This window comes from Pantherophis guttatus, chromosome 4 (genome assembly GCF_059756535.1).
Source record: "Pantherophis guttatus breed Tessera chromosome 4, ASM5975653v1, whole genome shotgun sequence".
Lineage (NCBI taxonomy): Eukaryota > Metazoa > Chordata > Lepidosauria > Squamata > Colubridae > Pantherophis > Pantherophis guttatus.
Genome location: NC_142066.1, coordinates 90,576,116 through 90,598,904, shown reverse-complemented (window position 1 = coordinate 90,598,904; position 22,789 = coordinate 90,576,116). Strand labels below are relative to the sequence as shown.

At 43.3% G+C, this 22,789-nt stretch overlaps 1 protein-coding gene across 4 annotated transcripts in view; it reads left to right on the top strand.

Moving 5' to 3' along the window:
- ARPP21 (cAMP regulated phosphoprotein 21) overlaps positions 1-22,789 on the top strand; it is a 468,982-nt gene that overhangs the window by 138,501 nt on the left and 307,692 nt on the right. Inside the window, exon 1 of one of the 4 annotated variants that reach the window (XM_087892469.1) lies at positions 21,689-22,153. The exons of the other annotated variants lie outside the window; for them this stretch is intronic. The gene's annotated coding sequence lies outside the window, so the exon portion shown is untranslated. Of the gene's footprint in view, positions 1-21,688; positions 22,154-22,789 lie in introns of those variants that run through there. 4 annotated transcript variants of the gene reach the window in all.

Sequence of the window (22,789 nt, the reverse complement as noted above, 5' to 3'; positions counted from 1 at the left end):
CCAATGGGAACTGTCCATGACAGACACCTGTGTTCTCCAAACAGTGTGGCTGGGCCTCACCTTAGAATTCTGCTCCAGACCTCCCAACTGTTTCATCCCGTGTCCAATTTCGGCCAACCCAGACAAAAGATGATTGATGGATGCAGAGATACAGCATCTCCTAGAAATCTATGCCATAGAGTCCGTTCCCACAGAACACCTTGGGACCGGTTTCTATTCAATCTTTTTCCTAGTTCCCAAAGGTTCCAGAGTCTGGAGAGGGATCTTGGACCTCAAGGAACACCAATTCAAGATGCAATCCCTCAAATCAATCTTGGGTTGCATATGGGAGGCGGATTATTTGACTTCAGTAGACCTCAAGGAGGCCTACCTTCACATCCCAATTCAGACATCCCATCGAAGGTTCCTGTGTTTTATGTATGCCAATCAGCATTTTCAATATCGGGCCATGCCATTTGGCCTCTCATTGGCTCCCAGGACCTTCACAAAACTCCTAGCGATGGTGGCCGCCTCTCTCCAACAGCTTCCTGCCAGGGTTCTTTGCTACCTGGACGACATACTAATTCTGTCGTCCTCACAGACAGAAGCTACACGAGATCTGGCGACAGTATGTCAAACCCTTCAACAATACGGGTTTTCCCTGAACCTGGAGAAAAGCCATCTGCAACCCACCACTCACATTCTCCATCTGGGAGCTGTGCTGGACTCCGGGAAAGGTCAGGTTTTCCTGTCTCCGAAGCAGTGTCTCAGCATTCAGACCTTGGTTTCTCAGATTCTCTCCCTCAGGGCTGTCCCTCTGTACCTCCTGTCTCGGTTGCTCGGGAAAATGATCTTGTGCATTTCAGTAGTACCATGGGCCCGATTCCATGCCCGACCATTGCAATGGTACCTGCTCCCGTACCAGAAGTCATGTCGCAGCAACTCCAGGGCCCAGGTACAGCTTCCAGCGGCAGTCCACCAGTCATTCCAATGTGGAACTTGGCAGCCATTCAGAAGGGTTGCATTTTCCGTGAACCACAATGCATCACTGTTACAACAGATGCGAGCTTGTTGGGTTGGGGCGCTCATCTTCTCTCCCGATTTGCTCAAGGTCGTTGGTCTCCGGAGGATCTCCAGAACAATGTGACCACAAAAGCACATGTGAACTGCAAAGGGGGCACTTGATCCAAACCATTCATGGACAAATCAGCAAAGATGCTAGCCTGGGCGGAAAGTCACCTCATCTCTCTCATGGCAGAGCACATCTCCGGATCAACCAATATTCAGGCAAATTGGTTGAGCAGAACCCAAATAGATCAATTGGAATGGCGTCTCCATCCTGCTCTCTTCCGCAAACTGTCTTGCCAGTTTGGACATCCGATTCTTGACTTCTTTCCACACACAAACAACACACAGCTGCCTCGTTTCATTTCCCAGTTTCTATGCCTGGCAGCAGAGAGGATCAGTGTCCTCTGCTGCTCCTGGCCTCCGTGCCTGCTATATGCCTTTCTGCCTCTTCCGCTCATCCCGAGACTGATTCGCAAGATTTTAGCAGAGAGAGCAGATGTCCTTCTGGTGGCCCCCCCATACCGCCAACCCTGGTATGCGGATCTGTTGAGCCTGTCTGTCGCCTGTCCCTGGAGGATTCCATGGGACAGGATCTCTCTCAGCCAGGGGGTCATATTGCATCCAGAGCCTCAGTGGCTCCAGTTGACCGTCTGGCACTTGAAAGGATTTTTCTAAGGAAGGACAATCTCTAGGGGTGGGTGATTAACATTATACAGGCTTCCAGATGCGCATCTACGAACCGGATCTACAACACTACCTGGAGGTCATTCTGTTTGTGGTGTTCTGGAGCACACATCAACCCAACTTCAGTATCAGTGTCTGAGGTCCTTGATTTTTTACAGGCCGGCTTGGACAAGGGTCTTGCTCCAAATATGTTTCGACGGCAAGTTGCTGCCCTGAACACTGTTATGTCCGGCATTGATAATCGCCCCCTTACCCAAAATTCAAGGATTCGTAGCTTTCTTAAAGGGGCAGCCAACCTCGGTCCACCTGTTTCCATCGCTATCCAACATGGGACCTTTCCTTGGTGCTTCAGGCACTCATTTTTCCCCCTTCGAACCGTTGGGCGCCATCAGCCTTCGGCTTTTGACTCTTAAAGTTGCCTTTCTGGTGGCGATAACCTCTGCACAACATGTTTCTGAGATTGCTGCCCTGTCGGTGAGAGACAATCTCTGTATCTTCCATTTGAACGGAGTAGTCCTGCGGATGGATCCCTCTTTTCTGCCCAAGGTTTACACCTTCTATCACCGTGCCCAGGAACTGGTGCTCCCGGATTTCTGCCCGAACCCGAGGCATCACTTGGAAGAACAATGGCATATCTTGGACGTTCGGAGGACTCTCCACTGGTACATTAAATGGACTGTGCCTTTCAGTAAGTTGGAGGCCTTGTTTGTTTCTTTTCTCTTGGCATCAGTGGGTAGAAAGATCTCTTCTTCTACCATCGGACACTGGCTGAAGGCGTGCATTTCCAAGGCGTATGCACTCCAAGAACAAATCGATACCGGGACGGATTTTGGCCCACTCAACGAGGAACGCTTCTACCATGGCGGCATGAGCCACCCAAGCTTTTGTTAATAACATCTGCAGGGCGGCAGATGTTCTTTCATCCAAATTACGCATTTTTCTTTCATCTCTCCCATACGACTTTTCATTTCTCCCAACTCATTTTTCATCTCTCCCATCTCATTTTTCATCTCAGTATGATTTTTTGTCATAACTTCTTGTACTGACTGGAGCATCACTTGTAATTGAGAGGTATTCATTTTCTCTTGTTGTAGAATGGTGTCTAATAGATCTTTGACTTGATGGGCTGGAGGAAGCCAATGATGGTGTTGATGATGCTTTCCCCCCTATTCTGATTAGATTTGAAATACTAGTCATATCAGTACCTAATATTAAAAAAAGGCAGTCTAGTTAAATCATTTAGAGAGGGGAGAAAAACACAAAGAACAACAGACAGAACAAAGTATCTCAAACCATCCACAGTCACCACAGTGTCCCACAGTATCCCACGTATCCAATATGCTTGGAATTCAAACCAGTGTCTATTTCTCTCAGTCACCAATCGTTTCTTACAGTTGTTTGAATTTGCAGTCCTCAGAGTCAGTGCTCAAAGTCAATCCATTGTATAGCTATAGGTTTATATAGTTATCTCTTTATTTTTTCTCAGTTATGTTTATAATCCAGAAGACCAAATCCCTCAAAAAATTCAATAGTTCAATATTCCAAATGTCTGATGTCAGAAAATTACTTCACTTGGTTTTAAAACAAAACCAAGCTAATCCACTAAGTCAGGTTCTCAAGGTTGTTTGTAATCCACGTTTCCAGAAGTTCTGTACCTTCAAACTCCACACAAAAACAGTTTTTCAACAGCTGTTGTTTTGGTTCTTAAGATAGCTTCTGTGTCTCTGTCATCTCTAACCTGTGACCTTGAGAGTGTTCTGCTTTCCTTAATTCTTTTCACACATGTAATGTCCTTTCCAACCAGTAGGTGTCACCCTGACTCTTCCATCTTTATAGCCAACTTTAAGAGTTAACAAAGTCCCAAAATTTATTTCTTCTTTTTCCAGAATTTGTTATTTAAAACTACAAAAAGAACAAGGCACAAAGGAAGGGATTTCAAAGCAGCTTTTAACATTACAAAAATAACCAGTCCAGTCTTTTCCCTTTGTTTTTAGAAGTTTCTCCTCCGTCTCCTCTTTTGGGGGGGGGATCTGTCAACTGCTCCCAATATTACTCCCTGCTATTCTTTCAGAGTTGGGCAAATATTCCCTTCCTCCTGCTTTACAGAGACCCATTTTTAAAAAGTACTTCTTGGGGGATTTAATGCCCCTGCAGAAAGTCTCACCAGAACAAATACAGTGCTTTGAATCCGCACTTCCTACTTCTTCATCTTTGGTTGCCCCAGCTTCATTCCAACAGTAATGGTTGTTCTTCTTCATTGGTCAGTTGGGTGTCTCAGATCAAGCAAAAGAGCCACCGCTCTTCTGTGATCGATGAGGGGTCCCTCCTTTCTTCGTCACCCCTTCAGGGTGACTTTAGCCCCTTAGGGATTCCTAACAAAGACCGTCCCGCCGCGACACCAAACCGGAAGTCACAAATCACTTCTGAAAGCATTGCCAATGCTTTCAGTATCTATACAACTGTAGAGGTGCAAATCTTTCAGCCACAGCTTTCTTCCACAGTTTTCTATTTAAATTATACTATTTTCTACTTTTATGTCTTTATAGATATTAATTTTTATACTGTTTTCTTTCAGAAGATAACTTTTTAATACAATTTTTAAAAATTATTACTGATACATGTTGGATCTAATTTCCACCATCAGAACACAGTTCCCTACCTTGCAAAAACAAGCAAGACAGGGATTCTTTATAGTTCGGGATGAGATGTCTTTAATGTGGAATTTTCATATCTATAGATCAGTCTAATTTGTAAATAAATTGGGGACTTTATATTAATCTATGGCTTTTGTTTTTTGTTTTATTTTTGAAAAAAGTTTATTATTATTTTTTAAAAAACATAACATAAAACACATCTTTTCCAAAAGGAAGCATTGATCCGGTCACAAATTAATACAAAGCACTAACAAATCTTAATTTTCAATTAACACAACTTAATCAGCCTGTACTACAAAAGGCTCTTCCATGTCCGGATGTTTGAGGACTGGTTCAGCAGCAAACAACCGTTTCAACTTTTCGAATGCCGCCTGACAGTCCATAGTCCATTCAAGGGCTCGTGAGGGCTTTGCTCTTACTTCACCTTTTGTTTTCAGAAGATTTGTTATTGGCAGCGTGATTTTGGCGAACGAGGGGATAAACTGTCTATAGAAGTTAGTAAATCCAAGGAAACTTTGTAGTTGTTTGCGGGTGTGCGGCGCAGCCCATTCCAATACTGCCCGAACTTTTCCAGGGTCCATCTCTATTCCCTCATGCGATATGCGATATCCAAGATAGTCAATTTTGCTTTGGTGGAACTCGCATTTAGAGAGTTTGGCATCTAGTTCAGCAGCCCTGAATTTCTTCAGAACAGTTCGCACCAATTTCACATGGTCGTCCATGTTCTCAGAGTAGATAAGAATGTCATCCAAGTAAACCAGCACCCCCTTATACAGGTGCTCATGCAGTACTTCGTTAATCAATTGCATGAACACAGCAGGGGGTCCTTGTTGTCCAAAAGGGAGCCCTCGAAACTGGAACCATCCCAGTGGACAGTTAAACACTTCCATTCATCCCCCTCCTTAATTCTCACTCTGTAGTATGCCTCTCGTAAGTCCAGTTTGATGAAAATTTTCCCCTTTCCTAAGTGTGCTAGCTTGTCCTTCATGAGTGGCAGGGGGTAAACGTTTTCCACGCAAATAGGGTTGAGATTCCTATAATCAACTACCAAATGAAAGGGGCCATCTTTCTTTTCTTGGAACATTACAGGCGCTGCCATCCTTGGTCTGGCTGGTTGGATAAAACCCCATTCTAGGTTTTTATCAATGAATTTTCGCAATTCCCCTAGTTCTCGAGGGGTCATGGGGTAGATCTTTGGCTTAGGGAGCTTCACCCCGGGGAGTATTTCAATGGTACAGTCCGTAGCTCTGTGGGGGGGCAGCACATCCGAGGCCCTTTCACTAAAAACTTCTCGGTGATCCCAATACTTCTTTGGAAACTTTTCCTCCCCTTTGATGTGGCCTATTGCCACTTCCACCCTTTCGTGTTCTACTCCCTCCTCCAGGGGAGTTCTTTCCTCTCTAGTCTCAGTTTTCCAGTGCGAATGCGCAAAACCCCCGTCTTCCAGTTAACATGTGGGTTCCATCTACAGAGCCAGGGCAGTCCAAGTATGAGGGGTCGTTCCATGCCAGGGGCCACAATAAAACTGAGGGTCTCTATGTGATCCCCCAATTGCATTTCAATGGGTTCGGTCACAAAGTTGGCTGGGCCCCCTCCTGCAATCGATCCGTCCAACTGACAGAACGCAATGGGCTTTTTTAACGTTTTTAGCCTCAGGCCCATTTTCTCCACCACTTCCAGGCTGATTATGCACCTGGTGCACCCAGAGTCTAATAGGGCTAATATCTGCACACGTGCCCCTGTGGACGGCACCCTTATTTCTATGGGGATGAGCATGAGGCCCTCAGTGTGATTCACCAGATCGTCGGAGTCGGAGTCCGTCCCGCTGTCGTCTGTGGTGGTCGGAGTTCCCAACTCACCCTGGTTTCGGGGAGCGAACTCAACGACTTCTCCTTTCAGGGCAGTTTCGCGAGCTTTTGCGGGTGCTTTGTCAGCCTTCTTTGGTCCCGAGCTGGTAGATTTTGGCACTGGCTCGGAGAAACATTTGACGGCCTTCCTTTCCACATTTGAAGCATGTGAAGGGCTTCGATTTGGGTTTGAATTCCGCTCTCCCCGTGCCAGTCTTTGGTGCTCTTTTGCGGTAGAAGGAGGATGACAGGTCCCCTGCACAGCCCCCTCGGAGTCGGCTTCGGGCCAGCTCAATCTCCACATCCTCAGCTACTACGTACCAACTCTGCAAGTCTTCAGGGACCCCCCGTGCTCTACAGTCTTTGTATATGTCTTCATTTAGTCCGTCCTTGAAACTCTCCAGTAGGGCCGCTTCTGACCACCCTGTCATGTAGGGTGCCAGTTCGCAAAATTCTTGGATGTATTCTGCCACCGATCTCCGGTCCTACTGGATACCCTTCATTCTGAGTCTCGCTTTCCACTCAGCTAGGTGGTCTTCAAACCGCCTCCTAAGAGCCCCCATGAACAGGTTGTAATTCCTCAGTAGGGGGAGGACCACTATCCATTCAGCTGCTACTCCCTCTAAGACATTCGTGACACATCTCACTCGTGCCGCATCTGATAAGTAATCCTCCCCCCAGTCTTACATGTGGTTCCACACTTGGGTCAAGAAAAGCCCCAAGGTCTTCGGATTCCCATCATATTTTCCGGTTAGGGGGGGAATTTTTGGCTTTTTGTGTCTGCGGTGTGGGGCCTGCAAGGCTGGGGGTCCCTGGGCTGCTGCATCCCTCGCTTGAGCTCCAGAAGCCTGAGATGTTTCTTCCCCAGCTTCCTCTTCCTCTCCCCCACAGGCTGTCTCTTCTGGATCCACCCTTCCCCACAGGGAATACATAAGACTCACGGCTTTTCCGGCTTTCCTCAGCATCACGGAGGAGTTGCATCGCTTGAGCAATCATGAGACTCTCCTTTTGCTCTTGCAGCCACACTGCCTCTCCCTTATGGGGTCTGGAGCTTATTACTCCTTGGGGGATCCTCCCCAGGTCCGGCAACCTTCCTACTCCCCTCGACCATCTAGCTTCCTCTGGCTCCTCTCTCAGCTGAATTTTTTCCATCCATTCTGCAGCTTCCTTCTCCGCTTGAAGTGAAATTATAGTAGAGCCAGAAGCTCCCATCTGGTCTCCTTCACTCTCTTGGTCAGACATATTTTGGGTTCAGCCCCCTCGGTGTTTATCCGGGATGGCTGGAGAAGAGATTCTGCTTAATGTGAGGTGTGCTTCCTTCAAAGTCCAAGAAAGAATGACCCAAACTCCATTGTTTATAGAGAAAGGTACTTTTAATAGAAAATGAAGTGAACGCAACCAAAGGAAAGCAGAATCTAAGGCAATAAGCACAAAAATTGCGTATAGAAAGCATCCCCTCCCACTGTCCACAGTAAATCATCCAATCCAAAGGTCTCCCAGGGGTCAGGTGGAAGCACACATCTGGCAGCGTCATCAAACAGGAATGCCACGACCGTTGACCCGACAGCAGCTTCAAAGATACAGTCCGGTGGCTTAACTATCGCTTTCGATTTCTCCAGATTCCTCCAGCATGCTTCCCCCCCCCAATACTACCTAGCTTTCCCCTCTCCCATTACTATGGCAGCCAAAGCAGTAAAGGGGGGAGGCTGACATTTTTACTCAGTTATTTCCCTCAATTCCTTCTATTTAACTATGCCATTATCCCAAAAACCCGTTACTTAAATCTTAAAACCTAACCAAATATCATTCCATTTTTCTCTTTCTTTTTGCTTAGATGGATATATTTTAAAAATATAAATCATTACAGTTATTATAAGCATTCAAAAATATTTAATTCCAACATAATCATTTTATTTTTACTATTAAACTCAACATTATCATCTTTGTTTCTGTTATTAAACCCAATTTATTCATTTCATTTTTACTGTTAATCTCAACATACTCCTCCTTATTTTGGCTGTCTAACCTCATTTTATTTTTACTGTTAAATCCAGCAATGTTATCATTATCTTTGTTGTTAAACCCAGCATAATCATTTCATTTTTACTATTACTCCCCGCAAAATCTTTATTATTTTGCTGTCCTACCCATCATAATCATTTTTGTTTTTTGGCTGTTAAACACAGCATAGTCGTTTTTGTTTTTGGCTGTTAAGCACAGCATAATCGTTTTTATTTTGGGGCTGTTACACAGCATAACCATTTTTGTTTTTTGGCTGTTAAATACAGCATAATCATAGTTAGTTTAACTATTAATCCCTACATAATCCTTTCTTTGTTCTTTCCATCCATCTATACATTGCTTATTTCCAGTTAATCGTATTTATCTTTATCCTATTTCATGACAATTTAACATTGAGACATGGTTCTTACTTAAAACATACCTTTGTATATATTTATGAATCTCTTTTAATATGCTTAAGTTCCTTATATTTCTATAAAAACCTCCTTTTTATTATTACTATCCATTTACACATTATTTTATTTTTAATCACATTGTTTTAATCTTCTTTTTTCTTTTTCCAGCTGTGTATTCGTTATTTCTTCATTTCCTCACCTGCTGGCATATATTTCCTTTCATTTTCAAAATCTTTGAATTTGTCCTCCATATGTCATATTAAATCTTTTTCTTATTTTTATTCTGGATAAAATACATCAAGTTCCCTTCTCTTGAGCATGCATTAGATCCTTCTTTTATTCCTGCACCAGTTATTTAAATTATTGTTATTTCAGTTATAGGAATTCCATTATAATTTCCTTTTTTCCCCACCAAAGTCAAGGTGCCTGCAGACAAGAAGAAAAACCTCCTCCACAAAATCCCTGGGCTGTTATCTGTAAAGCTCAAAATTTTCCATAACAAAGATGAGTTACAATGTTCCCTTTTAAACCAAAAGGTGTCCCTCCACAATCCACATTTTCCATTAGTCATGGAAGTATCCATTTTGCTGCAGTTATGTAACAGTCCAATTTATTTTCTCTTCTTTTAATTTTAAAAATATCAAGTCTTTTTTTTTTAAAGATCCAATTCAAATTTTAAAGTATCCAGTCTTTTCACCATGTCTCAGTATTTGATTCCATTAGTTCTATTCAAGAGTTAATTGTTTATTGGGTCTTTGTCTCTTTAAATTTGCATTTTAAACTTTCCATAGCTCCTTTGTTGTTCAGCCGCTGTCTAATGGCTAGGGGTCTTATAGTTAGTAATATTGCTCTAGGCGTTGTTACAAGCCTGGGTTGGTTGTCACTCACCTGGCTTCAAAGAGCTCCATTTCAATCCACTTTCCTCCAGCACATCTCTTAGCCCGGTTGTCCTAGCTTCGTGGCAGCCGCCATGGTTGCCTCCCCCCGCCGCCGACTCACAGAGGATTCCCTCTGACCTCCGAGGAACCTGCCTGTTCCTCTTGGTCATCTGAGGTGTCCCTCCTTTTTCCCCGTCCCTGCAGGACGGTTCCGGTCCAAAGACCCATCAGCAGCGGTTTGGCAGCCGGGGTTTTCACGGCGCTCATCAGAGCCCGCTATTTCCCCGACTGTCTCGCTGCGACACCAAACCGGAAGTCTCTGGCTTTTGTTTTTTGTATGCTTAATATTTGTTTCGCTTTGTTATTTCTATTATTGATGAATAAAAATATCAAAATTAAAAAGGAAAAGAAATTAAATACATTTAGCTGAATATTTTAAGTGAGTACTTAAGATTCACATACAAATGCTATTACATATGCACACTCTGTTATGATTTTAGAAGTACCAGGATTTGGTTCATATGAAGTAACATGGTATGACATGGGAAGGATCTGTTACTTCATCAATTACTATGAAATATATTTTCCCTCTCCCACGAAACATTACAATTATAGACATTGATACCAATAGATGCAACGGTATCCAGCCTGTAGTCATTAGAAACTGGATTGGGGAAGGCTGATCTAATTTAATGAGTCGGGATTTGAGTTTAAATATATTGCATATTGGAAATTAAAGAATGGACTCTCAACCTAGATTTGCTAAAGGATGGACACTTTCACAGAAACAGTCCATGCAGACAATAATTTTTACATTACATCATCTTGATGTCTCCCCTTCAGCTCTTCTGGAAGGGAGATTCTACATCATATTGTAAAAAAATCATTTATTCCCAAGTACTTTAAAAAAAGTTGAAAAACAGAACATTTCTTTTTGTTGCCCTCTTTTATTTAAATTGGGTATAAAGTTTAATTACACCTCTTAGCAATTAGGCACAGCAAAATAAATGCTGATCTTGTTTAGCAGGCATTTCAGATTTGATCTCCAAGAGATTAGCTAATTTTTTTCAGTTGTCATTGCTATTCAATAAAAAATTACTTAGTTTTCCCTGTTTAGAATATTATGGAACTTCAGGAAATATTTTTAAACCTGTGATTTTTATTATTTTGCAATGTAAACTAACAATCATAATAGTTCTGTATTGTAGTGCTCTAATTTTTAATATTGGTAATTTTTAATAGTTCTAGTAATTTAGTAAATTTAGTAAATTTATGTCTTAATATATATTTAAATACTTTATTATTTTAGTTTTATATTGCTTCATTGTATTTTATTATAATTGTCTTAAAATTATAATCAGCTTTGATTGCTGAGTATTATAATATTATAATAGTATTATAATAAATTTAACTAATTACTTGTTTCTAATTTTGTGTCCATGTTGCAATGTTGACTGAAGTTATTTTCCACACCTGTAATGTCATTTTGAGAAATGACATCCTATAGCAAAATCCATCTCAGTAAAAAAATAAACTTCATAATTTAATTAACAGGCATGTATCCCAAAACTCTTCAGGTCTTATTTGCATGTGAAATGGTGTAGTAATATTTTAAGTCTCATCTGTTGTGCTCTCTTTGAAATTTGTACTGGATGATTGTTCAGTAGCTAGGCCATTGCACTCCAATCTGTCCTGCTGCTGTTCAATATCTACATGAAAATGGAGATCAGATAGAGCAGTGATGGCTAATCTTTTCCAGGCCGAGTGCTCAAAGTGCACGCGTGAGCGTATGAATGCATGCATACACACCTGACTCTCCCAAATGCAACACCTGCGTGGCCCCCGTGCATGCGTCCTGCCCTGCGTATGTGTATACCCCTGCCGCAGGTACACTGCCCCATGCATGCACGTGTGCCCCTGCATGTGCCCCACCCCCGCACATGTGTGCACAGCCCCCACATGCCCCCCACTCCCATTCATGTGCAGCAGAGATGCGAAGACCTGGCTGGCATGAGGCACACGCACATACATGGCGGAGCTGAATCGGGGTGACGGCTCGCGTGCCCGCAGAGAGGGCGCTGCGTGCCACCTATGGCATGTGTGCCATAGTTTCGCCATTATGGACATAGAGCCTTGAGTGAAGAACCATCAGAAAGCTACTATTGCAGTTTTTTTTCTCCTTACAATTTAATTCTAGAGAAACTGCTAATTCCCAGATAATGAGTTAGAAAAAATAATGAACAAGCTGAAACTATATACACATAAGATGGACAACAACAATAGGAAACCAGGCTGTGTGATTGAGGTTCAATCTGTTTTGAACAGGTTTGTGCTTCTCTGAAAAGGCAGACCTGTGGGCTACTTGAGTCCAGCTATCTGTACATGCTCAGGTAGAAAAGGTTTATTTTCCCATTTGCCTAGTTTGTTAAAGATAACCATTTCTAGAACTGGTTGGATTAGGTGATGAAGTTTCATATGTCGATTATTTCCCAATTTGACTAATGCATTTTGGGAATTGGTCTTTGAGAATTCTCCAGAATCTTCAGATCATGAAAAATATATTGGCTATGATTTATGTGATTGCCATTATGTTATGTCAATTTTGAAAGATGTGCATTACTTGTTTTCATAATATCAGGGTCACACGCATGCGCAGCCCTATTGCAAACCGGTAGTAAAGGTAAGTAGAACCCACTCCTGCTCCAGTCATCTGTGTTCCTGTTCTCTGTACTTTTTCTAGAGTCTCAACATCTTTTTTACAGAGTTTTAATAGAGTTCTATTAAGGCTAAATATGATCTTGATTCTATCCCTCTGTTAATCCAGCCTAGGACTGTGTTGGCTTTTTTGGTTGCTACAGCTCACTGCTGGCTCATATTTAAGTGATTGTCCACTAGACCTCCAAGATCCATCTCACAATTACTACTGTTGAGCCAGTTACCACCTATACCGGTGATGGAGAACCTTTTCAGCACTTAGTGCTGAAAAGGGAGCACGCGTGTGCTCATTTGGACCACAACCCGGAAGAGGAGCTGCCCAGGGCACATGCGTGCGGCCAAAAATGAACTTCCAGTTTCTGGTGCCCACATGCACACTGGTTAGCTACTCTTCCAGGTTTCTGGTGCACATGCACGCACGACGATCAACTGGCTAGCGCTCATGCTCACACAGGAAAACAGAAGACCAACTCTTCCAGTTTCTGGCACTGCCACACACAAAAAGGCCAGCTAATCGTCACACGCACATGTGCGCCAGAAACTTGGAAGAGGAATGGGCGATGCAGCGCATGCCAGGCAACATGGCTCTGCATGCTATTTTGGGCATGCATCGATAGGTTCACCATCACGGACCTATACTATAACTGTGCGTTTGGTTTTTCTTGCCTAAATGTAGAACCTTACTTTTTTCACCACTGAATTTCATTTTGTTAAATAGGGCCCAATATTCAAGTATATCAAGATCCTTCTCTATTTTAAGTGTGCTGTTTCAGATAGTGAATTATAGTGAATTAGTTACCTTAAGAATTAAGAACTGTCTCCTTAAGAGATTGCATTGTGGAAAATGTAGTCCATGACATGTGACCACGTTTATGTGTCTGATTGGCCACTGAGGCTCTCTGCCTGTGTTGTAGAACAAAGCCCGGCCATTATGAATTGCCACGGAGGAGAGAAGCATGCTTTCTGAACAGGGGGACAGATCTTGTCACTGCGTTATTTTATTTACCAGCTGAGCTAATTATTTCTGGACTATCTGACTTTCCGTACCTTGCCAAGAATTGTTATCAAAAGTTACTACGCATGTCTGCATTCCTTCACTTGCTTCACACACTCTTTCCTTTGTTCTCATGCCACGGGGGTGTCGACTGCTGAAAAGCAGCCGGCCCGAAGTATTTCAAAATGTAACCATTATCTTTCTTAGTTAGTGAGGTGTTTTATTTTCTTTATAACAAATAAATGAGTTTTATTAGAGAACTTTTCTTCGGGATTTCTTTTCAGAATATTGCAACAAGGAGGAAGCCTCGATCCATCCTCTAATTAAACCAGGGTGATTGGTCCCAGAGCCAAACATGGGATTAATCAATGCCCGGACAGATCTACTGTCATTTTATAGTACGAAATGGGACAGATTATGAAATAAGGATGAATCTCACCTGGACTAACCATGACTCACCATGATTGTAAGTCTATGTTTTGAGGATACCCAAATAAATGATCTGTATGAAAACCTGTTTGCTAGAATTTAACTGCTGTTCCCAGTGGAGCCAGAAGCCAGATGTTCTGGGAACAGAAGAGTAAAATGACGTAGACTGCCTGACCCCTCCTTTTCTTTCTCTTGGAGCAATGATGGATTTCTGTTTGAGTGAAGAAGAAGAAAAAAGTGCATCTCTTCTCTATGCACAACTTATAAAAAAGACTTTGTTTGCATCTAATTGAGACCTTTCCTTAGCTATGAAAGTGATAAAATCTGCTTTCCTTCTCTTTGCATCCCAAACTCCGTTTGGATTTAACTGAGTAAAGTATTCTGCCTGGCAGTAAAAGGACAGAGAATGGATAGTCACCCCCTCTTTTCTTGGAACAAAGAGGAAAGACTATTCTTGTGTTAACTAAGAAGTTTGCCCTGCTATAAAGGGACCCAGGGCTGCATGTTTGAATCACCTTTGCAAAGTTTGTGTGTATGTTGCTTTAGCAGTTTACCTCGGCAGTAAAAAGAAAAAAAAGTCTTAGCACAAAGCAAGCCAAGCCACATGGCCTCCATGGAGGTAGAATTTGCATGATACAAGCTGCTTCTCCCAGCCTAGCCAGCTCAGTCTGCATTTGAAGAGCAAGTCATTTTGTAAGGGAAAGATCTGATGCAGAGAAACAATCCAGCTACAGTGCATTTTGTTACTTTGAATCTTGCTTGAAGAAAATACTGGAAGGCTAAATCCCCCTTTTATAGGGCAAGCAATTAAAGTCCAAAGGAACCCAAGTTCGAGAAAAGCCTCTTAGGGTCCCCAAATCGGACAATTGCTTTGCAAATTGCAACAACGTCTCCTAAAGTTTGCAATGCACCCCAGTGGTCAGAAGGAGAACTGCAACAACATCTCCTAAAGTTTGCAATGCACCCCAGTACTCAGAAAGCGAACTGCAATGTTGTCTCCTAAAGTTTGCAATGCACCCCAGTGGTCAAAAGGCAAACTACAACGATGTATCCTAAAGTTTGCAATGCAGCCTAGTCAAAAGGGAACTGCATCGACACCTCCGAAAGTTTACAACGCACCCTAGTGGTCCTAAAGTATCCAGGAAATCCCCTGAGTTTTCCCAGTCATGGCTGAGGCCTCTAATATGTGGAAGATTGGTCCTTCCAACCAATCTTGCCAAGTATGAAGTATTGGACATCGAGGAGTCTTGTCTTATAATGGCAGAAGCAACTGACTCATCAGGAATGATGATCCTCCCCTTACTTAACCTCGATACAAACCCAGAATTGGATCTCCAAAATTTGAAAGAGGCTGAAGCACATCAGGGAACCTATGACCTCAGGCAACATAGGAAGCTCACTGATGTTATGCAGTCAAGGCTGAAGGAAGATTGAGACAAGCATTATCATCACAACAAAGGGTATTGGGAGAAGTTGCAACAGATCTGCAACACGTCTCTGGATGAGCTTTCACACAAGTGCATCTGCTCGTTGGTAAGTAAAATGGATGAATTTTATACACAATGGAAGGGTTCTGAAAGCCATCTCATCAACATCCAGCAGCAGCTAGAAGACCCAGAGCTCGTGGGACATGCAACACTTAGAGATGTTGAGTGCAGAACGTGGGAAGATATTTCAAGGTTGTAAGGACCCCTTCCACACCACACTCCAGGTGAAAAGCACATCAAGGGAGGAAGCCTCCTCACCCCAATGCTCACATGCGTCTGCTGCTCATTCTTCCAAGAAAGCTGCGAGCGAGAAGGCCAAATCCAAAGCAGCCCATCGCTCACATGCGTCATCTCATCGGTCACAAGTGGTTTCCCTTACAAGTCATCCCGGTCTCGGTCGGGTAGCAGCGTCTCACAACAGTCTTCTGCCTCAGGCTCCTTCCATTCTTCCAAAGCATCTTCTCGTCACAATCAGTCATCCCATGTCTCCACAGCAAGGAGTCTCACTGCCCGGGCCGCCGAGGCATGAGCCGAAGCTGCGGCAGCCAAGCCAACCTTGAGTGTGGCAAAGGAAGAGAAATTGTAGAAAGAAGAAATGGCCAGAGTTCAGGCCAGACAAAAGGAGGAAATGGCCAAAGTTCAGGCCAGACTTGACTATTTGAAGTATGAAAGGGAGACCCAGGGTAAAGTAGCACTGGCTGAAGCTTTACAGGCGGAGGCTAACCACTCTTCACTCAACTTCAATCCTGGACAGTTAGAGAAAGAGAACTTGAATGAGCATGTCAAGGCCTATGTTGAGGACCAGAACCCCCCGCAGCAGGGACAAGGTGAAGAACCTCAACCACCGGTTCTACGAACTACTCAGACAGCTGATATCGTAAGACCACTGGAACTGGTTGACGCATGGATCAACTTGGCTGATAATTACAAGCAAAGAACCTTGGCAGAAACCCACCCTTCAAGAATTTGTTGCTCAGTTGAGATATGTGATAAGTGTTATGGAAAAAATAGAATATATAAAATTCTGTTAAACATGAACAAAAAGTTGAACAAATTTATGACCGGATCAATGCTCTGTTCCGAAAAGATGTATTGTATGTTTATTTGTGTGTTTTAAAAAATTTTTTAAAAAATTGCAAAAAAAAAAAAAGCATTTGTTGCCCACATATCGAAGCAGTACAGTGAGCCACGAAATAAAAACCTTAGAATGCAAGGGACCTCTACCAGCAGAAGAACCAATCAATCGGGCGGCTGGTGGGGCCTTGGACCGAGTTGTGCCTTTGCGGCCTCTGACCCGATGCCGATCCCGTGCGGCTCCTTGGTTTACTGAGGAGCTGAGGGAAATGAAGCGCCGGAAAAGACGCCTGGAGAGCGGTTGGAGGGCCAGTCTCGCTGAATCTGATCGAACACTGGTAAGGTCGCATATTAAGGCCTACCTAGTGGCGATAGAGACGGCAAAGTCTAACTACTTTTCCGCCTCTATTGCGTCATCAGGGAATCGTCCGGCTGCCCTGTTTAGGGTGACCCGCGCCCTGCTCCATCCAGGAGTGCGGGAGGATCCCTTAGAAGGCAGGGCGGAGGATTTCGGACAATACCTGTATGACAAAATCGCCCAGATCCGGGGGGATTTGGACTCTGACTGGGTAGATCAGGGCAGGGTGACGAGGAATAGTCTTGAGAATGTTATCTGGGAGGAGTTTGATGCTGTGACTCCTGATGATGTGGACAGGATTTTGGGGAGACTTAGTGCGGCCACATGTTTACTGGACCCGTGTCCCTCCTGGTTGGTACTGGCTTCCCGGGAGGTTACACGAGGCTGGCTCCAGGGTGTTATCAACGCTTCGTTGAGTGAGGGTTACTTCCCCACCGCCTTGAAAGAGGCGGTGGTGAGGCCTCTCCTCAAGAAGCCGTCCCTGGATCCGGCAATATTGGCCAACTATCGTCCTGTCTCCAACCTTCGCTTTATGGCGAAGGTTGTTGAGAGTGTGGTCGCACGACAGTTTCCGCAATTCCTGGAGGAAACATCTTATCTAGATCCGTTCCAGTCGGGTTTCAGGTCTGGGCACAGCACAGAAACGGCATTGGTCGCGTTGGTTGATGATCTCTGGAGGGCTCGGGACAGGGGTTGTTCCTCTGTTCTGGTCCTGTTAGACCTCTCAGCGGCTTTTGATACCATCGACCATGGTATCATGCTGCACCGGCTGGAAGAGTTGGGGGTGGGAGGCACCGTGTTGCGGTGGTTCTCCTCCTTTCTCTCCGACCGGTCGCAGTTTGTGTTGGCAGGGGGGCAGAGGTCGACCTCGAGGCCTCTCATTTGTGGAGTGCCGCAGGGATCGGTCCTCTCGCCCCTTCTGTTCAACATTTATGTGAAGCCGCTGGGTGAGATCATCCGTGGCTTTGGGGTGAGATACCACCAGTACGCTGATGACACCCAGCTGTACATCTCCACCCCAGGCCACCCCAACGATGCCCTTGAAGTGATGTCCCAGTGCCTGGAGGCTGTACGGGTCTGGATGGGGAGGAACAGGCTCAAGCTCAACCCTTCCAAGACTGAGTGGCTGTGGCTCCCGGCATCCCGATATAGTCAGTTGACTCCATCACTGACTATTGGGGGCGAGTCATTGGCCCCCACAGAGAGGGCTCGCAATCTGGGAGTCCTCCTGGATATGCAGCTGTCCTTGGAGGAACATCTGACGGCTGTAACCAGGGGGACCTTTTGTCAGGTTCGCCTGATTCGCCAGTTGCGGCCCTTTCTTGATCGGGATTCCCTGTGCACAGTCACTCACGCCCTCGTCACCTCTCGCCTTGACTATTGCAACGCTCTCTACATGGGGCTCCCCTTGAGGAGCACCCGGAGGCTCCAGCTGGTCCAGAACGCAGCAGCGCGGGTAGTGACGGGAGCAGCATGGCGCTCCCATGTAACACCGCTCCTGCGCGAGCTGCACTGGCTCCCAGTTGTCTTCCGGGTGCGCTTCAAGGTGTTGGTTATCACCTTTAAAGCGCTCCATGGCATAGGGCCTAGCTATCTTCGAGACCGCCTGCTGCTACCAACGACCTCCCATCGACCCGTGCGCTCCCACAGAGAGGGCCTCCTCGGGGTGCCATCAGCCAGACAATGTAGGCTGGTGACCCCCAGGGGGAGAGCCTTCTCTGTGGGGGCTCCCACCCTCTGGAATCAGCTCCCCCCAGAGATAAGGAGAATCCAAGACCTCAGTGCCTTCCGTCGCGCCCTTAAAACCCATTTATTTAAACAAGCCGGGCTGGCTTAAGATGAAATTTTTAACTGTTTTTAAATGTTTTAAACGTTTTTAATTGGTAAATGAGTTTTAATTGGGCCAAATTTATATATCTTTTAATTGTTTTTAATATTTGTTCTGCATGTTTTTTTAATCTGGCTGTACACCGCCCTGAGTCCTTAGGGAGAAGGGCGGTATAGAAATCCAATATAAAATAAAATAAAATAAAATAAAAAACCTTGATTGAGCCTTGGTAGTACAGGGGCTTAAGGCACCCTGTTATTAAGCTTGTTAAGACCAGCTGCCTGCAATTACTGCAGGGTTCGAATCTCGCCAAGGCTCAAGGTTGACTCAGCCTTCCATCCTTTCTAAGGTAGGTGAAATGAGGACCCAGTTTGTGGGGGCAATAAGCTGACTTTGTATAAATATACAAAAGGATGAAGGCTATTGCTGAGCACATTGTAAGCCGCCCTGAGTCTTCGGAGAAGGGCGGCATATAAATCAAATTTAAAAAAAAAAAAAAAAAAAAAACCTTGGTTCTATCAAGAGCTCAGCGCAGGCCGCGAGGGAAAAAACCTCTGTGTCAGTGCATAACACGGAGGTTGTCACCTTGCCCACAAGGAACTCAGATGAGGAACCTTCAAAGAGAGTTCAACATAAATCTCTGATAACAAATGGAAATCTATTATGTCCACTGCACAAGACCTCGCACACCTTGAACAGGTGCAGAGAATTTCGCCTGAAACCCCTGAACGAAAGAAAGGATTTGATCAAAGAGTACAGAGTTTGCTTCAAGTGCTGTGAATCTAAGGATCACATAGCCAAAACCTGCACGGCAAAGATGAGTTGTTACCTGTGTCAAAGCAACCAGCACCCAACTGCCCTGCATCTAGACCATGAGATGACACCATGACCAACTCCTGCTCCACAGTCGGCCGACCATCCCCTTGCTCATGCCACCAGATCTACCTAGCTAAAGTCTGGACACCTAGAAGAAGTTGTGAAAATGTATGTGATAGTGGACATGCAGAGCAATCAATCGTTAGCCAAATCAGCTTTCTTTGACCGCTTTGACATTCAAAATGAAGAAACGCAATTCACAATTTCAACATGTACTGGGTTACAGCGCATGGTGGGGAGGAAAGCCACCAGATTCTGCATAGAATCGATAGATGGGAGTGCTAAATTCACATTGCCACCATGCTAGAATGAGACTCTTTACCAGATAATCACAGCCAGATTGTGATGCCAGAGGTAGCAAGCAATATACCTCACTTGAGACACATTGCTAATCACTTTCCTGTCCTAGATCTCGAAGCCGAAATCCTGCTCCTGTTGGGAGTGGACGTCCCCGAAGCCTTCCCTCACCAGGCAGTGGTCAAAGGCTCAGCATGTGCCCTCAAGACAGGACTTGGATGGGCCATCATAGGACCGGTTTGTATCGACCGGCTAGGGGACCCCCCCTGACTTCTACCAAGCAGCTGTACACCAGGCCAGTCACCGACCTGGAACTGTTGTGAAGGAAGAACTTGAAGAACTTCAAGATCGAACCTCAAGCTTTGCATGCCTTGTATCTACCTCACTGCTTCCATTGTTTGATTATATAATTTGCTTATTTTAGTCAATTAGATAGTTAAGTTTGCATTGTTTGATGCTATAACCTTATTTACTTTAGTCAATTAGATAGTTACATTTCATTGTTTTCTGCTGTGCCTTTGTTTATCTCAGTTAAATAGTTAGTAGTGGAATTTTATAATTCCAGGCAGGGAGTGTGCTGTTTCAGATAATGAATTATAGTGAATTAGTTACCTTAAGAATTAAGAGCTGTCTCCTTAAGAGATTGCATTGTGGGAGATGTAGATTGCATTATGGAAAATGTAGTCCATGACATGTGACCATGTCTGTGTGTCTGATTGGCCACTGAGGAGCTCTGCATGGGTTGTAGAACAAAGCCCGGCCATTATGAATTGCCACGGAGGAGAGAAGCATGCTTTCTGAACAGGGGGGCAGATCTACCATCATTTTACACTAGGAAATGGTACAGATTATGAAATAAGGATGAATCTCACCATGACTCACCATGATTGTAAGTCTATGTTTATAGACTTACATTTACATTTAAATGATCTGTATGAAAACCTGTTTGCTAGAGTTTAACTGCTGTTCCCAGCGGAGCCAGAAGCCAGATGCTCTGGGAACAGAACATTAAGCCTATCTTACAGACCAGGGGTGTAAAACTTGATTTCATTGAGGGCCGCATCAGGGTTGTGTTTGACCTCGGGGACCAGGGTGGGCATGGCCAGCTTGATGTCACTCGTGTCGGGGACGCTCGTGGTGGCATTTGTTGCATTTATTTCCTTTTTAATTTTGTTTTAAATTTTTGCTGGTCAAATAAATATTATTGATTAATTAATTGACCCTTATATTAGTAGTGTGGGAAAGAAAAACAATCAGGAATGCTGTAAAATCTAGGCTTTACATATAATTTAATGTCTTTTCTGTGACATGTTGAATAGACTTTTTAAAAAATCTTATGGTAAGATTCATAAAACCATATCTCCACAAAATATACTATTATTGATTTGAGTTAAGTTTTTGTTATCATGTATGGGTAATTTTGGAGTTTACTAATTGAGTATAAAAGTATGACTTACCATTTCTGCTCTTAAGTTATTGCAACACTAGTCTGGTTTTATGAATTAATCAAGAGAGTTAATTTAATTCACACATATTTAATTCAATTTGACTATATAATTGGAAACTCAATCAGAAACTTGTCTAGGCTCTTCAAATATTCAATTATTTTCACTCTTCTACTTTAGTGAGAAATTTGAACTAATTTCTTGATATGTGTGTTTGTATGAAAATGTCATCAATTTGATTTTAACTCTTGGCAAAAAAAGTTATACCAGCTTTTGTATAATAGCAAGTGTTTCAAATTGAAATATGTTATGCCTCACCAGATCTAAAAAAGGGGAAAATCAGAATATATTATATATTGAATATGCCTGAGGCATTTTACAGTGGATGCTGCAATTCACAATATAAGTTGCAACTAAGAGCCAGTTTGCTATAGCAGTTAAGGCATCAGCATGGAAGATTGTGAGTTCTGGTCCTGTCTTGGGCACGAAGCCAACTGGGTAACCTTGGCCTAGTCACTTTCTCTCAGTCCTTGGAAGGAGGCAATGTGGCAAACCACTTCTGAAAAAAACTTTGCCATGGTAGTTTCTGAGAGTCAGAAATGATTGATTTTTTTTTTAAAATAGATCTTTATTAATTATTTACAGATAAAAAAACATATAGTGTAATTTTTGAACAAATATATATGGGTATTCAACACAACACATAAAGACAACCACAGAGAAGGACTAACCAGGGGTCGTATCGAACCCCCAAATACTTATTCATAGTTACATCCCGGTAAATCCTTTTGTTCAATTAGCGTTGATTATTTTAAATACTAAACGTTATCTCATTATAATTAAGTATATATTTAATACTATGTTATTTATTCTATATTTGTCCTCTTCCTTAACCATAAATACCAGGGTTCCCAATTGCTGTAATAGATGGATTCTTTTTTGTCTCTTAGGATATACATTAATTTGTCCAGTTCGGCACAATTCAATATCTTGTTTATTATAAATTGATCTGATGGTGTATTTACATTTTTCCAAGGTTGGGCAAGTGCCATTCTCGCAGCTGTTGTAATATGGATGAATAAATGCCAGGCTTGTTTGCCCACGTCTTTTAGTTTGATTCCAAGTAAGTAAGAATCTGGAGTTAGGGGGAAACTTGCATCTATTATCTCGTTCAACCATTTTTGAATCTTTTCCCAAAATTTCCTGATCTGAGGGCAGGTCCACCACTGGTGAAAGAAAGTACCCCTGGCCAAATTGCACTTCCAACATTTATCCGAGGATCCAGGGAACATTTTAGCTATCCTATCTGGTAGGAGGCTATAGATCATTTTATAAAAGTTCTCCTTAAATGCCGCTGATAATGTCAATTTCATTGATCTGCTCCATATTCCCTGCCATTCTTCAAGTTGCATCGGTCTTCCTAAGTTTCTTCCCCAGGCAATCATCGTATCTTTTACTATTTTCTCAGCTGTATAACTTGATAACAAAAGATTATAGGTCTTAGATATAAATTTTGTTTCAACACCCAGAAGGAGTCTTAACGGTTGTGTCGTTTGGTAAATACCATACTCTTGTTTGTTTTTTCTGAATTTAGCTTGAATTTGGGCATATGACCACCAATCTATATCTATTCCTTTTACTTGGAGTTCCTTTCTTGATATTAAGTTCCCTCCTCCATCCATCAGGATGTTGTAGGTCCAATTTCTTTTTATATTATAAACCGTTGGGTAGGTTACCATCTCCAGTGGGACCACCCATT